This window comes from Chlorocebus sabaeus, chromosome 16 (assembly GCF_047675955.1).
Source record: "Chlorocebus sabaeus isolate Y175 chromosome 16, mChlSab1.0.hap1, whole genome shotgun sequence".
In the NCBI taxonomy this organism is placed as follows: domain Eukaryota; kingdom Metazoa; phylum Chordata; class Mammalia; order Primates; family Cercopithecidae; genus Chlorocebus; species Chlorocebus sabaeus.
The window spans coordinates 66,735,260-66,754,034 of record NC_132919.1 but is presented as its reverse complement, the minus strand read 5'-3'; the positions used below and the strand labels follow the sequence as shown (position 1 = coordinate 66,754,034).

General features: G+C 50.4%; 1 protein-coding gene across 2 annotated transcripts in view; it reads right to left on the bottom strand.

Annotated features, from left to right (window-relative positions):
- The window catches only part of DCAKD (dephospho-CoA kinase domain containing), a 29,144-nt gene extending 13,835 nt beyond the window's left edge, over positions 1-15,309 (bottom strand). The window contains exon 1 of one of the 2 annotated variants that reach the window (XM_008012365.3): positions 15,176-15,309. The gene's annotated coding sequence lies outside the window, so the exon portion shown is untranslated. The other variant, XM_008012367.3, reaches the window with a different exon arrangement.
- Positions 15,310-18,775: the final 3,466 nt, after the last annotated feature.

Below are 18,775 nucleotides of genomic sequence, written 5' to 3'. Positions count from 1 at the left end.
CTCAGGAGTTTGAGACCAGGCTGGGTAACGTGGTGAAACCTCATCTCTACTAAACATAGAAAAATTAGCTGGGTGTAGTGGCAGGTGCCTGTAATCCCAGCTACTCGAGAGGCTGAGGCAGGAGAACTGCTTGAACCCAGGAGGCAGAGGTTGCAGTAAGCGGAGATCTCGCCCTTGCACTCAAGCCTGGGTGACAGAGCGAGACTCTGTCAAAAAAAAAAAAAAAAAAAAAAATGGCTCGGAGTAGTAGCTCAGTCTATAATCCCAGCACTTTGGGAGGCCAAGGCGGGCAGATTACCTGAGGTCAGGAGTTTGAGACCAGCCTGGCCAACATGGCGAAACCCCATCTCTACTAAAAATACAAAAATTAGCTGACTGTGGTGGCACGCACCTGTAATCCCAGCTACTTGGGAGGCTGAGGCAGGAGAATCACTTGAACCTGGGAGGCGGAGGTTGCAGTGAGCCGACATCACTCCCCTGCACCCCAGCCTGGGTGACAGAGACTCTGTCTCAAAAAAAATAAAGACTGCCTCATAGGGTTGTTGTGCAGACTGAATGAGAAAATGCATATGCAGGCCGGGCACGGTGGCTCACGCCTGTAATCTCAGCACTTTGGGAGGCCACAGTGGGTGGATCACCTGAGATCAGGAGTTTAAGACCAGCCTGGCCAAGATGGTGAAACCCCATCTCTACTAAAAATACAAAAATTAGCTGGGCATGGTAGCGGGTGCCTGGAATCCCAGCTACTCAAGAGCCTGAGGCACGAGAATCGCTTGAACCTGGGAGGTGGAGGTTGCAGTGAGCCGAGATCACGCCCCTGCGCTCCAGCCTGGGTGACATTGCGAGACTCTGTCTCAGAGAAAAAAAAAAGAAAAAGAAAATGCATCTGCAGTCCATGGAATGTTGCTTGATAAATGCTAAATGTTCCAAAAATGGAAGTGAGGATAGTGATACAGGGTGAAAAGTAGGAGTTACAGTTCCATTGCAAGGCATAGAAAGAAAAAAAAAAAGACTTTCATGAAATCATGTCCCTATTCCTCCAGCCTCAGACTACCACACCGTAGACTTTTAAAAAGTCATGGTGCATTTTCTGGAGTAAATGAGGTTACCATGTTGTGGACTTTGTTCCCAGGCTGGAAGCAATTAAATCAAAGGGCAGGTCTCTCCCACCCTTCCTTCAGCCTCAAGTCACTTCTCCAGGACTGTGAAATCTGTCTTAGGACTTTTTTTGTTGCTGTTAAGCAGCAGATTTACTGTCCTAATTACACTTTGCTTGAGCTTACACTAAAATGAGTTTGCCTCCCGTGAGGACGCACCAAATGACAGGGGAGGCAGCTGCTTGGATGTGGCTGAGTTGGTGCTTGGCTTGGGGCAGCAGGGGACCAACCTAGAAATTGAAATCTGCCACTGCTCATTCTCACCCCGGAAAGCCAGAGGTGGAAAGAGGAAACTATCCACCACAGAGTCATCATCCAAATGGACAGACCTAGCTACATTATTCAACTATTTAACAATCATTTCTAGGCCACGCACGGTGCTCACGCCTGTAATCCCAGTGCTTTGGGAGGCTGAGGCAGGAGGATTGCTTGAGACCAGGAGTTCGAGGCCAGCCTGGGCAACATAGCAAGGCACGCTCTCTCTATTAAAAACAATAATTTCTCCTCAATCTCTCTGGTGATGTCCCTCCAGGTCACAAAAAGGACAGGGTTCAGTTGTAAAAACAAACAAACAAAACAAACAAACAAAATATCAGCCACTCAGCTGAAGTTTTCAAACAGAAAATCTAGAAAGAACTATTTTTTTTTTGAGATGGAATTTCACTCTTGCTGTTGCCCACGTTGGAGTGCAATGGTGCATCTCAGCTCACTGCAACCTCTGCCTCCCGGGTACAAGCGATTCTCCTGCCTCAGACTCCCAAGTAGTTGGGATTACAGGCAGCCGCCACCATGCCCAGTTAGTTTTTCTATTTTTAGTAGAGATGGGGTTTCACCATGTTGGCCATGGCTGGTCTCGAACTCCTGACCTCAGGTGATCCACCCACCTCAGCCTCCCAAAGTACTGGGATTACAAGCATGAACCACTACATCCAGCCTCAAGAGCCTTTTTTTTTTTTTTTTTTTGAGACGGAGTCTTGCTCTGTCGCCCAGCTTGGAGCACAACGGCGCAATCTCAGTTCATTGTAAGCTCCGCCTCCCGGGTTCACACCATTCTCCTGCCTCAACCTCCCAACTAGCTGGGACTACAGGCACCGCCACCATGCTCGGCAATTTTTTTTTTTGTATTTTTAGTAGAGACAGGGTTTCACCGGGTTAGCCAGGATGGTCTTGATCTCCTGACCTTGTGATCCACCCGCCTCGGCCTCCCAAAGTGCTGGGATTACAGGCGTGAGCCACCGTGCCCGGTCCACAAAAGCTTTTTTAATTCCCACCCTACTGTTGTTCCTAAAGTAATGACAGTCTGTTTCTCTCCACCAAAGCCCAGTCTGGAGGAATGGGAATGGGACTTCAGACTAGGCCAGGACTAGTGAACAGGCAAGGGCCAGGTTTCCACAGGGCCCTGATCTCTCGTCTCTGCAAGCAAGCGACAGTTACTAGGTCATCCAACCTTGCCAGGTTCAGCTGAAGGAGCTGGAAGACCATCCATCCCCCTGTACACAGATGCCCAGGTCCCTCCTGATACCTATTAAATCTGAATCTCTGGGGATGGAGCTGCCTGGACAGTTTTTTTTTTTTTCTTTTCTTGAGACAAGAGTCTCTCTCTGGTCCCCAGATTGGCGGTGCAATCTGGACTCACTGCAACCTCTGCCTCTTGGGTTCAAGAGATTGTCCTGCCTCAGCCTCCCGAGTAGCTAGGATTACAGGCATGCGCCACTATGCCTGGCTGACTTTTTTGTATTTTTAATAGAGACGAGGTTTCACCATGTTGGCCTGGCTGGCTCGAACTCCTGACCTCAGGTGATCCGTCTGCCCAGGCAGTTCTGATGTGTAACAGGGCTCAGGATAAATTCTAACTCTTCCTTTACAGCAGTGGAGACTGAGGACCAGAGAAGGGAGGGAACTTCCCACCAACAGCTATTAGCAAAGGCAGGATGGAATTCAGGGCTCCTAACCCCTAGTCTAGACCCCTGCCTTTAAAGTACTCAAGGAATGAAAAATTAATTTACCTTTAGACTAATTAGACAAAGTAAGGAAGATAAATCTGTTTGTAGGCAAATCAATTCAGAGCCAAAGATAAAGAATTTCTTGATTATCATACTGTTTTCTTCCTACAGAATGGGGGGTGAGGGGATGTGTGGACAATGGCCAGAGCACAGATGTAAATTCCAGCCTCCTGGGTTACCTAATGAGTATCTTCCCTTCTCAGTGCCTTGACCGAGCATCTGTGGAAACAGACCAACAGCTGTTTGGCCTCTGTCAGGAAGGCCAGGGGGATGAAGGAGCACACGCCCGGGGAGGCTCCGGGTCCCCAACTTCAAGGGCCTCGACAAGTAACAGCTGTTCCTGTCCAACAAGCCCCTCTGTAGCTCATTCCTTCACTAACCATCCACTGAGCTCCTCTGTGCTCTGCAGGAACGGTGCCAGGGACCTCTTGGATAACCAGAGGAAAATACAAGTCTTGCCCCTTGGGAAAACTGGAGCGCTAGATAGTACCAGATGAAAACATCTAAGAACAGAGCGCTGACAGGTGAGCAGGAATGGTCACGTGGTGCTGGCCCTGGGCCTGCTGTATGAGTGCCTTTCCACTCACTTGGCTGCGCACAGATCTGCTGGGATCTGCCAGGGAGGAAGCTGCAGCCCACAGTCCTCCCAAAGCTCAGCAAGGAGAAAATGGAGGCTTAGGTACCCAGCGGCCTCCAAGTCCCACCTAGACCTGCTGGCAGCTCCCTTGTCAAGCCCACATGAACAAACGACCACCTTTGATCACCTGTGCTCATGACCCTCTTCCTGCTCTGGTCAAATCATCATTCTCCAGAATCCGATCTGGCTTCCCACATTCCACTGCCGCTTACACAGAGGCAGTCCATTCCTCACAGCAAGTGCTAAACCTGGCTATAATCTGAATTTAATGTGAAACTTACAAAAGATACAGACACCCAGGTTCCATCTACCCCAGCCCACTGAATCTGAATTAGTTAGGCCTAGAACCACGGCTAAAATGAAAGGCTGTGGACTGGAAGTGGAAAGTCCTGGGTCCTCATCTCTGAATTCTGTGACTGCAGGAAGTCTTCTCTCCAGCCTGGCCCAGAGTGGTAAGGACTCCATACAAGAAACAGGTGAGCCCCGGGTGCCTTCCCTTCTCTGAGCCTCAGTCCCCACACTTGTGAGTGAGAGGGGCTGGACTTTCAGCGCCAAGAACGGCGCGGCTCCCCGGGGAGGCTGGGAGTCACACTGGTGACTTCTTCCTCCTCTTCAGTGGTTCAGAGCTCTCCTGGGAGCGGTTAATAAATGTTCCCCTGGGGCCGGGCGCGGTGGCCTGTAATCTCAGCACTTTGGGAGGCCAGGGTGGGTGGATCACTTGAGACCAGGAGTTTGAGACCAGCCTGGCCAACATGGCGAAACCCTGTCTCTACTAAAAATACAAAAATTAGCTAGGTGTGGTGGCACACGCCTGTAATCCCAGCTATTAGGGAGGCTGAAGCAGGAGAATTGCTTGAACCCAGGAAGCGGAGGTTGCAGTGAGCCAAGATCATGCTACTCTGGACTCCAGCCTGGGCAACAGAGTGAGACTCCATCCCCCCCCCCAAAAAAAAAAAAAGAAAAGGCCGGGTGCAGCGGCTCACGCCTGTAATCCCAGCACTTTGGGAGGCCGAGGTGGGCGGATCACCTGAGGTCGGGAGTTCGAGACCAGCCTGACCAATATGGTGAAACCCCATCTCTACTAAAAATACAAAATTAGCCAGGCATGGTGGTGCATGCCTGTAATCCCAGCTATTCAGGAGGCTGAGGCAGGGGAATCGCTTGAACCCAGGAGGTGGAGGTTGCGGTCAGCTGAGATTGCACCACTGCACTCCAGCCTGGGCAACAAGAGTGAAACTCCGTCTCAAAAAAAAAAAAAAAAAAGGCTCCCCTGGCAAACCAAGGGATGACATTACTGTTGGCGGCTGGGAATCTTCCTCCTCAACACCAAAAGCTGTTCACAGAGCTGGCTTGGCTGGAAGAGGAAGGACAACATCAAGCCACAGTAACAGAGAAGGAGCCAATGCCCTGTGCAGGAGAAATGGAAGCTGGATTCTGGAACCACTCCCAGGTACGGGATTCATCAGCCAAGGAGGAGCCAGAAGGAAAAGCAGGCCTGGGATCCCAGGGAAGCCACACCCTATCCTTTCTTTTCCTCATTCTCCATGTCAGTGAAAGGCAGCAGGGTGCAAAGAAAAGGGCAAGGAGTTTGGGTTAGAGCTGGTGCCTGTGCCCCAAATCTGCAGTGAAGCTCTAAGGCCTGTGAAATGACGATCAGATTCTATTGTGCTCCATAAATGGTGGGCTCTTCTGCATCAGGTGTCTCCAGATTGCCTCTCAGTTTTTACTTCTTGGGCCCAGTAGCCCCGAGAAGAGTAAGTACATTCAGAGAATGATCTGTCTTAGAATCTCCCCTGGCAGTGTTTCTCTTAGGGAAAAATTAATGGGCTAAATAAAGCTCTACTGCTCTGGGAGGTCTGGCCAAGTTCTAATCCCACTAGGCCCATTCTGTTAGCCTAAGCCACCAGCACCTGTGCCCGGACCACTCCAGTAGCCTCATGACCTGGTCCCTGCCTGGCTTCTCCCCAAGGTAGCCAGGGTCATGGTTTAAAGGAGTCATCTGATCATGTCACTCCCATCTAAAACCTTCACTGCCTTCTCCCGCCTCCTCCTGGCCCTTTACAGGGGTCTCCAGGCCCTGTATGACTCCCTCATTCACTCCCTGTCCATGCCTGGTGCCTGTCACACTGATCTTCCTTCTGTCCCTGAACATGCGGGCTCTTTTTGACCCCAAAGGCTCTATGGCTGTGTTACCTCTGCCAGACTCACCTCAGGGCTACTCCTCTTCAGTCACCCTGTACTGACTGTGTCAACCAATCAGACACCAGGCACGGGAAGGAGTGGGGGGAGGTGGGAGAGAGCGGGGGGAACGGGTAAAACAATAAACTCACAGTACCAGTAAGTGTGGTGGTGGTAAGTGGGTAAGGGCATCAAGAGCAGTGGTGGGCCATGCATGGTGGCTCACGCCTGCAATCACAGCACTTTGGGAGGCCAAGGTGGGAGGATCACTGGAGCCCAGAAGTTAGAGGCCAGCCTGGGCAACAAAGCAAGATCTTGTCTCTTAAAATAAAGAAAAAAATTAGCTGGGCATGATGGCATGTGTCTGTAGTCCCTGCTACTCGAGAGGCTGAGGTGGGAGAATTGCTTGAGCCCAGGAGTTGGAGGCTGCAGTAAGCCATGACTGTACCATTGCACTCCAGCCTGGGTGCAGAACAAGACCCTGACTTCAAAAAAAAAAGAAAAAAAGAAAAAAAAAGAGTGACAGGCACATCATTGTCTGAGCCAGGACCCGAAGCAGCATGGGAGCAAGTCACATCCCCTCGGAGCAGCCTCATCCAATCCCCCAACCGAAATGAGGCCCCTGCCATCTCTCGTCACTCCATTTACTTTCCCTCCTTTGGACTCGTCATGCTTTGGACTTTTATTTCTGTTCATGTGACTTTTTTTTTCTCTTCTTTGAGACAGGGTCTCGCTCTGTCACCTTCTTCCTTTGCGAGAGCTCAGGAGTTATGTTGGAGGCAAATTCTGTTGCTTCTCATCTCCCATTCAACAGTCCCACCCCTGCATGTGCCGGGCCAGGACCTGGCTCCCTTGGTTTGCAGCCCCGGTCCTCCTCCCCTTGCCACCTCTCAGGATTTCACACTGGGCCTGCCTGACCAGCCAGAGAGAACTGCTTTCCTAAGGGGGTGTATCTGTTTTGCACCAATGATCAATATAATCATTCATGAAAATGAGTCATTCCCTGCCTTGGGACCCAATTATTTCTCGAGGAACCAGTAGTTGCAAAAATAAATTGTTTGCCAGTTAACTATTAAGTGCTATTTTTATATACGGCTTCCCCACTCCTAATCTTTCATTATTGGTGAGAGGTTGTTGTTTAAACCTTCAAGTCCAAGTTCTCTTCATGGGCTAGGCCCATTAAGCCACCACCTCCTCCAGGCTGCCAGTTACCTGGAGAGAGCCACAAAGAAAGGAGCTGGCATCTGCCTCCCTCTGCCTCCTCCCTGCTCCCTTTGCCAACACCAAGGGCAGGGAGGGGACAGGTCTCTCTTCTCTACTTGAGCACTCTCCAGGCACAAACCGGCACTCCAGCTTTCATGAATGGGCAGGGAGGCTGTTTGGACTGGACTACTTTGTTGCCATTTATGCAAAAAAAGGATCACAGCAACTGCACATTCTCAGAGGGTTCAGAATCAAAGGGACCTTGGTTGGGATTAGCTCTGTCCCTTAACTAGCTGTATGGCTGTAGGCAATTTATTTCCTCATTCTGAGCTTCTCTTTCCTTGAGTATAAAATAGGATTTGCGCTTGAACCTGGGAGGCAGAGGTTGCAGTGAGCTGAGATTGTGCCACTGCACTCCAGCCTGGGTGACAGAGTGAGACTCTGTCTCAAAAAAAAAAAAAAAAAAAAAAAGATTTGTAATAACTACTCATGGGGTCGTGTCAGGATTAAATGAGGTGACATAGGTCACAGTCACCTCATCTTCCCCAACTCACTGTGTGACATGTCACAGCCACTGCAGTCTACTCCATTTGTAGTGTGATGGGTTACTTACGGGTGTATGTGCGCTGTTTGAACCCTCAAGCTGGGCGGTAAGCCAAGGCCATGGTGCCCAGCCGAGAAGCAGGTGTCCCTGAGAACCCAAACATCCTAGGGCATAGCTGGGCACATACCAAGGAAAACAGTCTCATCACACACACAGGAGGCAAAGAGCCAGAAAATTAGCTTAAAGGCAGCCTGGAGATGGGAGGTGGCACAGATGCCCAGAGCTGTCCTGCTGCCACCGAGGAGTGCCGTGCATTTAAGTCCTAATCCGCTCACCTACTCGCCACCCTGGACTTGTTCGAATCATTCTTTGGTCTCTCGGCTCCCTCCCGATTTGGGGGAATGTTTTTCTGTACTATTCTGGGTTTTTCTCATAACACTATTTCCCTAAAGAGCACCTCCCTCCTTCCACTTGTATAGGCCAAAAGCCTTGGAGTACTCCTGGCCTCTCATACCCTTCATCCAACCCACAGTGCCCAGCCAGCGCTACTTCCCACCTGCACAGCCCATCCAGAAGCCCTCTGGTGCATGAGTGCCACCACCTCGCTGCTGAATCCCTGCAGCAGCCTCTGAGCCATTGCCTGCTGCACCTTTGCTCCCCAATAGTCTGTTCCTAACAAAGCAGCTAGTGTGACCCTTTGAAATGCAAGTCGTGGCCGGGCGCGGTGGCTCAAGCCTGTAATCCCAGCACTTTGGGAGGCCGAGACGGGCGGATCACGAGGTCAGAAGATCGAGACCATCCTGGCTAACACGGTGAAACCCCGTCTCTACTAAAACTACAAAAAAACTAGCCGGGCGAGGTGGCGGGCGCCTGTAGTCCCAGCTACTCGGGAGGCTGAGGCAGGAGAATGGCATGAACCCGGGAGGCGGAGCTTGCAGTGAGCTGGGATCCGGCCACTGCACTCCAGCCTGGGCGACAGAGCGAGGCTCCGTCTCAAAAAAAAAAAAAAAAAAAAGAAATGCAAGTCACATCATGTCAGGCCTCTGCTCACAGCCCTCTAACAGTTCCCATCTCAGTGGCTACAAGCCAAGTCCATGGAGAGTCCTACAGGAGCCTCAAGAAAGACGCAGCTATGTCCTCCCAGCATCTCCAACCACTCCCCTCTAGGTCACTGCCCTCAGGCCTGTGTCTCAATGTCCCCACAGTCCCAGACAAGGCTCTTCCCCAGAGGACTGCCCCATTCACTCCCCTCTCTGCCCAATCGTCCCCCATCAGAGACTGTCAGGTCCTGTCCCGCTGAACCCAACCCCTGTCTGGAACTGGCTGGAATCCGCTTAAAAGCTGTGGCAAGTGGCCGGGTGCAGTGGCTCATACCTGTAATCCCAGCACTTTGGGAGGCTGAGGCAGGCGGATCACCTGAGGTCAGGAGTTTGGGACCAGCCTGGCCAACATAGTGAAATCCTGTCTCTACTAAAAATACAAAAATTAGCCAGGTGTGGCATGTGCCTGTAGTCCCAGCTACTCAGGAGGCTGAGGCAGGAGAATCACTTAAACCCAGGAAGGGGAGGCTGCAGTGACCAAAGATTGTACCACGGCACTCCAGCCTGGGCAACAGAGCAAGACTCCGTCTCAAAAAAAAAAAAAAAGATACTTGTTGAATTAATACATAAACCATGCAGCAAAATATTCAGCTCACGGGCAAGCTGGAACTCAACGGTAACTTTTGTTTTGTTTTGTTTTTTTAGACGGAGTCTCACTCTGTTACCCAGGCTGGAAGGCAGTGGCGCGATTTCAGCTCACTGTAACCTCTACCTCTGGGTTCAACCTCTACCTGCCTTAGCCTCCCGAGTAGCTGGGATTACAGGCACCTGACACCACACCCGGCTAATTTGTTTTTGTGTTTTTAGTAGAGACGGGGTTTCACCATGTTGGCCAGGCTGGTTTTGAACTCCTGACCTCAAGTGATCCACTCGCCTCAGGCTCCCAAAGTGCTAGGATTACAGGCGTGAGCCATTGTGCCAGGCAACATCAACTATTTTAAACAAAACCTTTCCACATTACTTCCCACCTCCACATTCCTGGACTGACAATATATTGAGCTAAAAGATGAGGAAACTGTGAGAGAGAATGCCTAGGAAGCTGAGCTTCCCAGCAGGCAGGAACTAGAGTGTAAGAGCAGCACTTTCTCAAAGTGAGGAAATGAAAGTTATAAGAAGTTCTGGCCCGGCGCGGTGGCTCACGCCTGTAATCCCAGCACTTTGGGAGGCCGAGGAGGATGGATCACAAGGTCAGGAGTTCAAGACCAGCCTGGCCAATATAGTGAAACCCTATCTCTACCAAAAATACAAAAATTAGCCAGGTGTGGTGGTGCGTGCCTGTAGTCCCAGCTACTTGGCAGGCTGAGGCAGGAGAATTGCTTGAACCCAGGAGGTGGAGGTTGCAGTGAGCCGAGGTTGTGCCATTGCATTCCAGCCTGTGTGACAGAGCAAGATTCGGTCTCAAAAAAAAAAAAAAAAAAAGAAAAAGAAGCTCTATGGTTGCCCACAGTAGTGCCAGGTGGCCTACACACAGGAGAATGGGAACACCTAGGGGAAGCATGAAGATTTTCCAAGGGGCACAAAGGCAGAGTTTCAGGGTCATAAATTTCCAACTCAATTCCCACTGGCTCTCCTACCCAGCTCCTCCTTCACACTCACCCATCTCCCATGTTTCAGAGAAAGGCATAACCACCCACCCATGCTAAATCATACTGAGGTGCATGGTCCCACACAGTGAAAATCCCCTAGGCACCAGAAAGGGCAATTCAAAAGATCAGTATTCATGCTAAGAAAGTGACTGCCTACAGTGACTAAGGAAAAATCCTTGCATGAGTCAGGTGGTTTCTAAACCTTGGCCTTCAAGAAAGTTAAAGGAGGACCTAAAAGAACTGGGGACTGACAGATTATTAATAATCGGATGTGATTTTTCAGCCCACAATTCAGAAGGTGTTCAAAGAACTGAGTGATATTGCTGAAACAAAATGCCTTCAACTCCTGTGTATTTAATTTACATGAAGAAACTTTTTCGATGGTTACAGCCAAAGAAAAAAAAAGCACTCTGCTCACTCTAGTAAATATACAAATAAACATGGATAGACACGTGAGTTTAAAAAAGCTCCACCCAGCTTATTTTTTTTTGAGACAGAGTCTCACTCCATTGTCTAGGCTGGAATGCAGTGGTGTGATCACAGCTCAGTGAAGTTTCAACCCTCCTGGGCTCAGGTGATTCTCCCACTTCAGCCTCCCAAGTAGCTGGGACTACAGGCATGCACCAACACGCCCAGCTAATTTTTAAAAATTTTTTGTAGAGATGAGGTTTTGCTGTGTTGCCCTGGCTAGTCTCTCTCTTTATTTTTCTTTCTTTTTTTTTTTGAGACGGAGTCTCACCCTGTCGCCCAGGCTGGAATGCAGTGGCGCAATCTCGGCTCACTGCAACCTCCACCTCCCGGGTTCAAATGATTCTCCTGCCTCAGCCTCCCCAGTAGCTGGGATTACAGGCACACGCCACCAAACCCACCTAACTTTTGTATCTTTAGTAGAGACGGGGCTTCACCATGTTGGTCAGGCCGGTCTTGAACTCCTAAACTTGTGATCCACCCACCTTGGCCTCCCAAAGTGCTGGGATTACAGGTGTGAGCCACCGCGCCTGGCCCCTGGCTAGTCTCAAACACCTGAGCTCAAGCAATCTGCCTGCCCTGGCCTCCCAAAGTGTTGAGATTACAAGCATGAGCCACCATGCCTGGCCCACTTAGCTTATTAAGAGAAATACTCAAAACTTTGTTTACGTTGTTTTTATCAATTGTTATTTTATAATTGTGACAACTCAATCAAAAAGAAACATTTAATACTCATAACACAATTTTTTAAAAGTTTAATTTTGTATGCATTTTTGTTGCAGAGAAATAGGATGATAAACCAAAGGCTTTCAGACATAAAATGTATTATTACATGGTCAGGCACAGTGTCTCATGCATATAATCCCAGTACTTCGGGAAGTCAAGGCAGGAGGATCACTTGAGCCCAGGAGTTCAAGACCAGCCTGGGCAACATAGTGAGACTGTCTCTACAAAAAAACTGAAAAAAAAAAAAAAATTAGCTGGAATCCCAGCACTCTGGGAGGCTGATGTGGGCAGATCACTTGAGGCCAGGAGTTTGAGACCAGCCTGCCTGGCCAATATGGCAAAAGCCCATCTCTACTAAAAATACAAAAATTAGGCCAGGCGCGGTGGCTCACGCCTGTAATCTCAGCACTTTGGCAGTCCAAGGCGGGCGGATCACGAGGTCGGGAGTTTGAGACCTGCCTGGTCAATATGATGAAACCCCCTCTCTACTAAAAATACAAAAATTAGCCGGGCATGGTGGTGCATGCCTGTAGTCCCAGCTACTCGGGAGGCTGAGGCAGAAGAATTGCTTGAACCCGGGAGGCGGAGGTTGTAGTGAGCCAAGATCGTGCCACTGCACTCCAGCCTGGGTGACAGAGCAAGACTCTGTCTCAAAGAAAAACAAAACAAAAATTAGCCAGGCGTGGTGGCGTGCACCTGTAATCCCAGCTACTCAGGAGGCTGAGGCTTGAGAAGCATTTGAACCTGGGAGGTAGAGGCTGCAGTGAGCCAAGACTGTACCACTGCACTCCAGCCTGGTGACACCGTGAGACAGACTCTGTCTCAGAAAGAAAGAAAGAACCATAAAAATAGCCAGCCAGCAGCCCTCAGGGGTGTTCTGCCTATGGTGTAGCCATTCTTTATTCCATTACTTATCTAATAATCTTGCTTTCATTTGAAAAAAAAAAAATTGGCCGAGCATGGTGGTGAAAACTTGCAGTCCCAGCTACTGGGGAAGCTAAGGTGGGAGTATTGCTTGAGCCCAAGAGGTCAAGACTGCAGTGAGCTGTGATCCCGCCACTGCACTCCAGCCTGGGTGACAGACGGAGACCCTGTCTCAAAAAAAACCAAAAACTATTACATTAGAAAAAACTTCTGTGAGGAAACAAAGTGGAAATACGAGTTCAAGAAGGAAAAAGGGCCAAGCATGGTGGCTCACACCTCTAATCCCAGCACTTTTGGAGGATGAGATGGGATGATCACTTGAGACCAGGAGTCAGCCTGTGCAACATAGCAAGACCTCATCTCTACTAAAAATAAAAAGAATAATCAGCCATATGTGGTGACAGACACCTGTAGTCTTAGCTACTTTGGCAGCTGAGGTGGGAGGATTGAGCTCAGCAGGTCAAGGTTGCAGTAACTGGTGACTGCCAGTGCACTCCAGCTTGAACAACACAGCAAGATCTCATCTCAGAAAAAAAAAAAAAAAAAAAAAAGGAAAAAAGAAAGATTTGAAATTTCAATGGTTAAATAAAAAGTGGTTCTTTTTTTTTCAAAAGATGAGGGGAAATCAAATCAAATGGTACATAGACTTCCCTGCAAGTTTAAATGAGGATTTTAACAGCTTTATTTTAAAATACTAACATTCACAATTAACGAGAAATTTTATCCTCTGTAACCTTCAAAATAAACATTTGAAAGTTTCAATCTAAAGCTGTCAATTTAAAACTGTGCCAGCAGGTAATTTTCTTTCTCTTTTCGGTTTTTTGTTTGTTTGTTTTTGAAACAGAGTCTTGTTCTTGTCACCCAGGCTGGAGTGCAGTGGCATGATCTTGGCTCACTGCAACCTCTGCTTCCCGAGTTCAAGTAATTCTCCCGCCTCGACCTCCTGAGTAGCTGGGATTGCAGGCACTTGCCAACACGCCCAGCTAATTTTTTTGTATTTTTAGTAGAGACGGAGTTTCACCATGTTGGCCAGGCTGGTCTCAAACTCCTGACATCAGGTGATCTGCCTGCCTCGGCCTCCCAAAGTACTGGGATTACCAGGCATGAGCCACCGCACTCGGCCTCCCAGCAGGTAATTTTCTTTTCTTTCTTTCTTTTTTTTTTTTTGAGACAGAGTCTCGCTCTGTTGCCCAGGTTGGAGTGCAGTGGCACGATCTCAGCTCACTACAACCTCCGCCTCCCGGGTTCAAGTGATTCCTCTGCCTCAGCCTCCCGAGTAGCTGGGACTACAGGCATGCACCACCACGTCCGGCTAATTTTTTTGTATTTTTAGTTAGATGGAGTTTTAGTTAGAACTCCTAACCTCGGGTGATCCACCCTCCTTTGTCTCCCAAAGCGCTGGGATTGCAGGCGTGAGCCACCGTGCCCGGCCCATCGGGTAATTTTCAAAACAAAGCTAAGCTCGTGGCTTGCCTGCCTTCAGCTATGAGCCCTCTTCTTTTCTCCTTAAGGTACAGGCACCAAGAAAGGCTCGGAGACCCTGTAAAGGTTATTTACCAGCGGGACAGATTCAGACCTTGGTGAAGACAGACAGAAGAGGATTTGGTGGGAATTTAGGGCCCTGTTGAGACAAAAACCACCCGAACCCGCCTGTCCACTTTCTATCCATCCACCAGATCTCTAGCATTTCACCCCTTTCCACAGGCTTATGCCAGCACTGCGCCACACCAACTCAATCTTGATTTATTTAGGTAAAATGAGTACTCTCCCTCCCGCAAAAACAAACACGTTTTAGACATAAAACATATTCAAAGGCTTCTATTTCTTCACTTATAGAATTGAGACTTAATGTCAAAGTTCCCTCGGGTAGTTTGAATCATTTTCCCGTAACTCCGGGAGAGAGTGAAAAATCTTTGAAAACTCTGTAAGCAAACACCTGAGATGCCAACACCTCCTTTGCGGAGCTGGGGAAGGAAGAGACGGGTGGCCCGACGGCCTCCCTTACTAGTGGGTGGGCGGGAGATCCACGCCGCCCCAGTCCCTGGGGTCTTCACTAAAACCTTAACTGTCCGGCCTCCCGGGGGAGAGGGAAGCTGAGGAGAGAGGTCTGAAAATTGGAGATGATCACTCAGCTCAACAGCAAAGCACTTTATACCCACCCTCTGAGACAGATACTGTAGCTTTATTCCCATTTTTCAGATGAGCAAACTTGGGGTCGGAAAGATACCCCAAGGTTACACAACTGAAGTGGCAGAAGCTAGATTCAAGAATCAATCGGCCCGCAAAGCTCTAAAGGGCAGTGTCTTTGGTCTGATCCTGAGTTTGAATCTACAATCTCCAGCCCTTTCTAGCTGTAAACCTTCCTGCGCGTCCTCAGCCCTAAAACAGGAAATAACACCTTGCTTGGCAGGGTTACTGTCAAGACAATGGGCCATGGATATAAAAGCGCTTGCTTGCCTTAGTGCTGGCCGCACACGATGCGCTCACTACATCGTAACTCAGGATTTCAAAAGAGGCGCCTACGCCCCACTAGGCAGCGAAACTGGGGCGCCCGGGGCGATGGCAGCCCCACGTAGAAGCCTCGGCCAGGGCCCGCCTCCTCCCCGGGGCCAGGCTGGCTCCCACCGGCCCGCGCGGCGCGCTACGTACCCAGCGCCTCCGACCCGGCCCAGGCCTCCGCCTCTAGCCCAATCTCTGCGGCGCTTACAGGCCAGCTCAGCGGGCGAGGCGGGACCTCGGGGGCGCGGACCGGACGTCCGCCCAGCAGGCGCGGTAGGGAGAGGTTGGGCGCGCAGGCGGGGCCGGGCGAGGGAGGTTGGGAGGGCGGGCGCGCGCGCGGGCGGGCGGGGCCGGGAGAGATTGGGCGGGCGGACGCGGGAGAGGCGGGGCGGGCGGACGCGGGAGAGGCGGGGCGGGCGGACGCGGGAGAGGCGGGGCGGGCGGACGCGGGAGAGGCGGGGCGGGCGGACGCGGGAGGGGCGGGCGGACGCGGGAGGGGCGGGCGGACGCGGGAGGGGCGGGCGGACGCGGGAGGGGCGGGCGGACGCGGGAGGGGCGGGGCGAGCTTGGCGCCGGAACGCAGTACAGAGGTCCCCAACCCCCGACCCGGGGCCATAACTTTTCCTTTCCCCGGAGCGGGGAAGGAGAGAGAGGAGAGGGGCAAAACTGCAGGGTCCTAACTTCAGATATAAAGCTCGGCCACTCAGTACTTATGCAGCCTTGGCAGTGGTGATCATGAGCACTTTGTGGGATTATCTCAGGCTGCACAGCCTGGACAACATGGCCAAATCCCGTCTCTACTAAAAAATACAAAAATTAGCTGGCCATGGTGGCGGGCACCTGTAATCCCAGCTACACGGGAGGCTGAGGCAGGAGAATTGCTTGAACCCGGGGGGTGCAAGTTGCAGTGAGCCAAAGAAACAAAAAATCTATAGTTACCTAGTTATGCTTCACATAGAGCAGGAAGTTGGGGGGTTTTTTTGTTTGTTTTCTGAGACAAAGTTTCGCTCTATCGCCCAGGCTGGGGTGCAGTGGCGGGATCTTGGCTCACTGCAGCCTCTGCCTCCCAGGTTCAAGCGATTCTCCTGCCACAGCTTCCCGAGTAGCTGGGACTACAGGAGTGTGCCACCACACCCGGCTTTTTTCTTTTTTTTGCTTTTGAGATGGAGTTTTGCTCTTGTTGCCCAGGCTGGAGTGCAATGGCACGATCTTGGCCCATCGCAACCTCTACCTCCCGGGTTCAAGCGATTCTCCTGCCTCAGCCTCCCAAGTAGCTGGAATTACAGGCATGCACCACCATGCCTGGCTAATTTTTTGTATTTTTAGTAGAGACGGGGTTTCTCCTTGTTGCTCAGGCTGGTCTCGAACTCCCGACCTCAGGTGATCCGCCCACCTCGGCCTACCAAAGTGCTGGGATTACAGGCGTGAGCCACCACGCCTGGCCCAATTTTGTAATTTTAGTAGAGATAGGGTTTCACCATGTTGGCCAGGCTGGTCTGGAACTCCTGACCTAGGTGATCCACCCACCTCAGCCTCCCAAAGTGCTAGGATTACAGGCGTCAGCCACTATGCCCAGCACATCAGGCTAATTTTTGTATTTTTAGTAGAGATGGGGTTTCACCATGTTAGCCAGGCTGGTCTCGAACTCCTGACCTCAGGTGATCCACCCACCTCAGCCTCCAAAAGTGCTGGGATTACTGGCATGAGCCCCCGCACCTGGCCTGGCTTTATTATTATTCTTATCTCTGACCCCCTCTTCACTGCAGCTGCAAATAGGACAATCATATTGAACAGCAGTCTTGGACCCCAGAGAGTTGAGTGTGATGACAGTTCTCAGACTGAGTGGGCATCTTTGACTGCCTTCCAAAGTCAAATATAGATGACAGGATTATCTGCCGCTTTGGATCATAATTACTTATGTTTATGCCACTGATATATAAACAGAGTTGACTATATTTAGTTCTGTGTTTTATTTGTGTTTTCTTTCCCTGAGTCAGGTGGAAACTGTTTCTTACCGCCCTGCCATTCTTCCCATGTTGAGATCTTTCCCAAAGGCAAAGATCATTTCCCTTTTTGGCCATGGAGCGCTCTGATGGTAAGAATTAGTCCTCTCATCACCCACCACACTCAACCCAAATAGGAAATTTCAACGAATGGGAAACCATGTCTTTGGGTGCTCTTCTCGGGATTCAGGTGAGATTACTCAATCACAAGAGTGAGACTCAGGGACTGAAACATTCAATCAAGGGTAAAAACAGATTAAAATGTTGCAGTTACCTTTTTTCCCCTGACATAGAATACACACTGGAGTCACAGTTACGTTTTAGTAACCGATTTCCTTGAGTGAATAGTGTATCAGAAAATGGGACTTTTATGGTGGCAAAGAATTCAGAGGGTCTAGGGGCACACAGATCCGGATTTGTATACCAATCTACCACTTAACCAGCTATGTGATTGTGCAATTTACCAACCTCTCAGGGCCACATTTTTCCATCGTCAAAAAGGTGAATATGGCTAGGCATGGTGGCTCACTCCTCTAATCCCAGCACTTTGGGAGGCCGAAGTGGGCAGATCACGAGGTCAGGAGTTCAAGACCAGCCTAACTAACATGGTGAAACCCTGTCTCTACTAAAATTACAAAAATTAGGTGTGGTGGCGTGCACCTTTAATCCCAGCTGCTCAGGAGGTAGAGGCAAGAGAATTGCTTGAACCCGGGAGGCGGAGGTTGCAGTGAGCCGAGATTGCACCACTGCACTCCAGCTTGGGCGTCACAGCGAGACTCTGTCTCAAAATAAAACAAAACAAAAAAGGTGAATAATAATAATAGGACCTATATTGTAGACTTGTTGAGAGGATTAAATGAGATAAGGTACGAAAGGCCTTACTACAGAATCTGGCATATCAGTACTTATTAAAGAAAGAGTCGATGTGGGCTGGGTGCCCTGGCTCACGTCTGTAATCCCAGCACTTTGAGGGGTTGGGGTAGGAAGATACCCCAGGAGTACCCCAGGAGTTCGAGACCAGCCTGGGCAACAAGGCGAGACCCTCGTCTCTACAAAAAATACAAAAATTAGCCGGGTGTCGTGGCTCACGCCTGTAGTCCTAGGTACTCGGGAGCCTGAGGTGGGAGGATAGCTTGATTACAGTGAAGTGTGATCTTGAGCCACTGCACTCCAGCCTGGGCGACAGACGGCAACCCTATTTAAAAAAAAAAAAAAAGGTCGTTGTGGAAGATTCTTGTGGGGAATTAAAGGGACCATGTGTGCGCGAAAGAGCTTGGCGAAGATCAGTACCTGGAGGCCAAGATGCGGCGAGCCCTGCCTCCCTAGCAGTAGGGTCTCCTGGCTTAGGGTCAGTGCATCGCACACAAAAATCCACTGCCTCTCATGAGACCTTGAACTGCCAATGACCGGGGGTTGCCCAGACTCCCGAGTGAGGAAGGCGGCCAGGAGTCAACTCGGCTTCTTGCAGAAAAGCCCACTCCAAGAAGGCCTGGGGCATTCTGGCTCCAGGCGGGTCACACCCGCTGGCCTCAGGCCCTTTCACTGACCCGGGAAAGGTAACGGTCCTTAACGGCAGTCAATAACGGCTCCCAGCGGCCCAGGCACTGGCCAGGGCAGGCTGAAATCAAACCTTGGATTTTGGAACCTCCACACCTGAAACCCTAAACCAGCATCGAACTACAACTCCCAGCATGCCAGGCGGCCGCCCGGTTCCGAAGGGTCGGTCCCACCAACCTTGCGCCCCTTC